The sequence below is a fragment of the Orycteropus afer genome, unplaced genomic scaffold (genome assembly GCF_000298275.1).
Source record: "Orycteropus afer afer isolate SDZICR_OR568_19922 unplaced genomic scaffold, OryAfe1.0 scaffold00686, whole genome shotgun sequence".
In the NCBI taxonomy this organism is placed as follows: Eukaryota; Metazoa; Chordata; class Mammalia; order Tubulidentata; family Orycteropodidae; genus Orycteropus; species Orycteropus afer.
Genome location: NW_006922273.1, coordinates 1,092,436 through 1,097,986, shown reverse-complemented (window position 1 = coordinate 1,097,986; position 5,551 = coordinate 1,092,436).

The window sequence follows — 5,551 nt, the reverse complement described above, 5'->3', positions numbered from 1 at the left end:
TCGGGAGGGTAACAAGGGAAAGTGTTCAGTGCAGATCAGTGAGGAAGCACAAGCCCACCCGTGCCCACCTTTCTCCCGGAGACCCGGTCCCTCTCGGGAGGGTAACAAGGGAAAGTGTTCAGTACAGATCAGTGAGGAAGCACAAGCCTGCCCGTGCTTACCTTGCTCCCAGAGACCCGGTCCCTCTTGGGAGGGTAACAAGGGAAAGTGTTCAGTGCAGATCAGTGAGGAAGCACAAGCCCTCCCGTGCCCACCTTGCTCCCGGAGACCGCTTCCTCACTGATCTGCACTGAACTAATATTGCTTGTTATATATAACAAGCATACATCACTAATTATATATAAATACAATGACATCACAATGTCTTGGAGAAAACAGACCACCACAGTCCACACAAAGTAGCAAGATAAAGCAGTAGAAACAAGGGAGTGGTATACAGACCCAGAAAATGTCCCGGAGGAAGAAACAGCATTGGAACTCCCTGATAAGGAATTAAAAAGAATTATATTTAGGTACCTTCAATGGATTGAGAGACAAATCAAGGAAAACATTGACAAAATCAAGGAAAACACACAAAAACTCTAGAACCATTTAGAAAAACAATACAAAAACAAATTGACAAATAAACAAGACATTAGAAATAATACAAAATCTACAAACAGAAATCCAGAAGATGAATTCTAAAATATCAGAAATAGATAAGACATTGAATGGCAAAGGAGTAGAATTGAACCAATGGAAGGCAGAATTAGTGAGATTGAAGACAAATACCTCAATACTACTTTGTTAAGGGATCAACCAAAAAAAAAATCAAAACAAAATGGAGAAAGCCTAAGATTCATGTGGGATACCTTCAAGAGGAAAACTTATCTGTAATCAGAATTCCAGAACAGGAAGACACAAATAGAACCACAGAGAAAATTGTCAAAGATTTGTTGGAAGAGAATTTCGCTAGTATGATAAAAAACAAGCATACATTCATTCAAGAAGTTCAATGATCCTCAAACAGGATAGACCCAAAAAGAAAATCATCAAGACATATCATAATCAAAGTCACCAAAACCAAAGACAAAGACAAAGAAAGAATCTTGAAAGCAGCAAGGGAAAAACGAAAAGTGACCTATGAAGAGCAATCAATAAGATTAAACTCAGATTTCTCAGCAGAAACCATGCAGGCGAAAAAGCAATGGGAAGATATATGTATATAAAACCCTGAAAGAAAAAACTTACAAGAATTACATAACTAGCAAAATTGTCCCTCATATTATGATAGTGAAATTAGGACATTTCCAGGTAAACAGAAATTACCCTGTTAAAACTAGACCAACCTTATGTTGTTGTTGTTGTTATGCTACCAGGGCTCCCGACCAACCTTATAAGAGATGTTAAAGGGAGTCCTTTGGACAGAGAACCAGTAACAGTAAAAAAAAAATTGATGATTAACTTACATGATGACATAACTCAGAAACCAACCCAGTTATAGAAGTATCCAAAGTAAAATAAGCTTACAAGACTGTAAACAGGGAACCAGAGGTATCAATTGGTAAATGAGGACAATTACAAACCAAAAAGAGTGAAAAAATAGTGTAGTTGCAGAACTTCTAAATGGTGAGGATGCCAAGACAATTAAGAGATAGACCAGATTGTTCTAACTTGGGAAGAGAATTATAAATCACAGGATAATCTCAAAGAAAAATAATAAATCTTCTTATCAAAATAAAAAGAGCACAAGCACAAATACTTAGCAAATACTAAATCAGTAGCAACAAAGGAAATGATGGCACAATTCATAAATGAAATAAGCTCAGCATAGAAAATTATATGGGACAAAGAAATCAGCAACACCAGAAAAAAACACATAACAGAATGACAGAAACAAATTCATACTTGTCAATAATTACACTGAATGCAAATGGATTAAATGCCACTCAAGAGGTGGAAAGTTGCAGACTGAATAAGAAAAACCCATTAATATTCTGTCTTCAAGAGACACACCTGACAGACAAAGACAAAACTAGACTAAAAACCAAAGGCTGGCAAAAGATATATCAAGCAAATGACAACCAAAAAAGAGCAGGAGTGCCAATATTAATTTCTGAGAAAATTGATTTTAAGACAAAAATGACCATAAAAGACAAGCAAGATTATTATATAATGATAGAAGATTCAGTTGATGAAGAGGACATAACCATAACAAATATTTACACACCCAATGAAAGAGCCCCAAAATACGTAAATGAGACTTTAACAGAATTGAAAAGAAATAGATGACTCCATAGTAATAGTAGGTGTTCTGGACACCTAGTGCTGCTCTGACAAGAATATACCACAAATGGGATGACCTTAACAAACAGGAGTTTATTTTTTCTCTTACAATTGGAGGCTTTAAGTCCAAGTTCAAAGTGCCAGGTTCTAGGGGCTGGATGAAAGCCCCTCAGCCTTGGGCTCTGCCTCCAGCTCCTGGCCCATGGAAACTAGAGGCTTTTCTTCACTCAGACAGCTGCTGGCTGCTGAGGCTGCCAAGCCCAAGGTTGACAAGTAAAAAAAGCACAGTCCCTATGTTACCAAACCACTTGGTAGGCCATTAATTCAAGTCCATTGTAAGTCCCTGGGTCAGTAGAGCATGGCAGGCAGCTGAACAATGACATGGCTACATGCAGGGTCCAAGTGTGCCATAAGCTAGAGACTATCCCCAAGGCTTCTCCTTATATACAGGAAGCAACCACATCCCAAAGGCAGCTACTCACCTGCTTGTGGTAGATCCCACCATGGAGATCCCACCAGTCTCATTGTGGGGAATAACTACCACCAGCTGCCCAGCCATTCAACCAGGCCCAACCAAGTTGACACACAAACTGAAGTACCACAGTAGGAGACTTTGATACACTACTTTCAATGAAAGATAGAACAACCGGAAAGAAACTCCACAAAGACACAGAAGAACTAAAGAATACAACCAACCAACTTGACCTTATAGACATCTACAGAGCACTTCATCCAACAATAGCACAATATACATTCTTCTCTAGCACACATAGAACATTCTCCAGGATAAACCATATGTTAGGACACAAAGAAAGCCTCAATAAATTTAAAAACATGAAATACTGCAAAGCATCTTCTCTGATCACAATGCTACAAAATTAGATATTAACAACGGGAAGATCTATGGAAAAAGAGCAAACACACGTAAATTGAATAACACTGTCCTTAAAAATGACTGGGTAATAGAAGAAATAAAAAATGACCTTAAAAAATTCCTTGAATCAAATGAGAATGAAAACACAACATACTAAAATCATTGGGATACAACAAAAGCAGTCATCAGGGGCCAATTTATAGCAATAAATGCACACATCAAAAAAGAAGAAAGAGCCAAAATCAACACCTTAACTCAAGATCGCCAACAATTAGAAAAAGAACAGCAATTAAAGCTTACAGTCACCAGAAGAAAAGAAATGATAAAAGATTCAAGCAGAAATAAATGAAACAGAAAATAGAATGACAACAGAAAAAATCAACAATACTAGAAGTTGGCTTTTTGAAAAGATTAATAAAATCGACAAAAAACTGACAAACTTAACAAATGAAAAGAGGGAAACAACACATATAAAAACAAAATGGGTAACATCACAACAGAACCAATAGTAATAAAAAAGATAGTATCAGGACACTATGAAGAACTGTATTTCAACAAATTTGAAAATCTAGAAGAAATGGACAGATTTCTAGAAACATATAATCTACCTAAACTAACACAGATTGAGGTGGAAAATTTGAACAGATCCATAACAAAAGAAGAAATTGAACACGTCATAAAAAAATTACCAACAAAACCAAGTCCTGCCCCAGACAGTTTCACTGGAAAATTCTACCAAACATTGAGAGAACTGACACCAATTCTACTTAAAATATGGAAAAGGATGATATCTTTCCAAATTCATTTTATGAAGTAAGCATAACCTTGTTACCAACACCAGGCAAAGATATCACTAAAAAAGAAAAACCATTGACCAATAGCCCTCATGAATATAGACCCAAAAATTTTCAAGAAAATCCTAGCCAACAGACTCCAACAACATATTAAAAAAATAGTACATCATGACCAAGTAGAGTTCACACCAGGTATACAAGGATGGTGCAACATTAGAAAAACAATCAATGTAATCCATCACATAAGTAAAATAAAGAAAAGAACCACATGATTATATCTATCAATACAGAAAAGGCATTTGATAAAATCCAACACCCATTCCTGATAAAAACTCTCAGAAAATAGGAACAGAAGGGAAATTCCTCAATATAATAAAGGGCATGTATGCAAAAACAACAGCCAACTTTATTTTCAATGGAGAGAGACTGAAACCATTCCCCTTGCAAATGGGAGCCAGACAAGGATGGCCTCTAACCACTTCCATTCAACACTGCATTGTAAGTTATAATCAGGGCAATGAGGCAAGAAATGGAAATCAAAGCCATCCAGATTGCTAAGGAAGAAGTAAGACTATCCCTAGTTGCAGATGATATGATCCTATACAGGGAGCTCTAGTGGTATAGTGCCTAAGGCATTTGACTGCTAACCAGAAGGCTGGAGGTTAAAACCCACCAGCCACTCCTTGGAAGGAAGGTTGGGCAATTTACTTCTTAGAGATACCACTTCGGAAACCCAAGGAGGGATCACTATGAGTAGGAACCAACTCGACGGCAGTCAGTAGTAGTAGTAGTAGTAGTGTGATTCTATACATAGAAAATCCAAGAGACTCAGCAAGAAAACTACTGTAACTAATTGAGAGATGTAGCATAATGACAGGATACAAGATCAACATACAAAAATCAGTTGGATTCCTCTACACCAGGAAAGAGATTGCTGAAAAGGAAATAAAGAAATCAATACCATTTACAATAGCTACCACAAAAATAAAATACTTGGGAATAAATCTTACCAGGGGCACAAAAGATCTGTACAAAGAAAACTATAAAAAAAAACTACTTCAAGAAACCATAAGAGATCTACATAAATGGAAGACCATACCAAGCTCCTGTATAGGAAGTTTGAACATTGTGAAAATGGCAATACTACCCAAAGCAATCTATACATTCAATGCAGTCCCAATCCAGATCCCATCCACATTCTTTAAGGATATGGAAAAAACAATCACTAATTTTATATGGAAAGGAAAGAGACCTTGGTAATCAAAGCACTAATGAAGAAGAACAAAGTAGAAGGTCTCATACTCCCAGATCTGAAAACCTACTATACACCCACAGTAGTCAAAACAGTCTGGCATTTGGTAGAATGACAGACATACAGACCAGTGTAAGAGAACTGTGAACCCAGAAATAGATCCAATGACCTATAGTCAGCAGACTATAGAACACCAATGACCGAAAACAGAAGAATTGTGGGAGGATATCAAGAACATTATCCATGAAGAAAGCAAGAGATCACTAAAAAGATGAGAAAAGAAGAGAAGACCAAAGTGGATGACAGAAGAGACTCTGGAACTTGCCCTTGAGCAGAGAGTAGCTAAAGCAAATGGAAGAAATGACA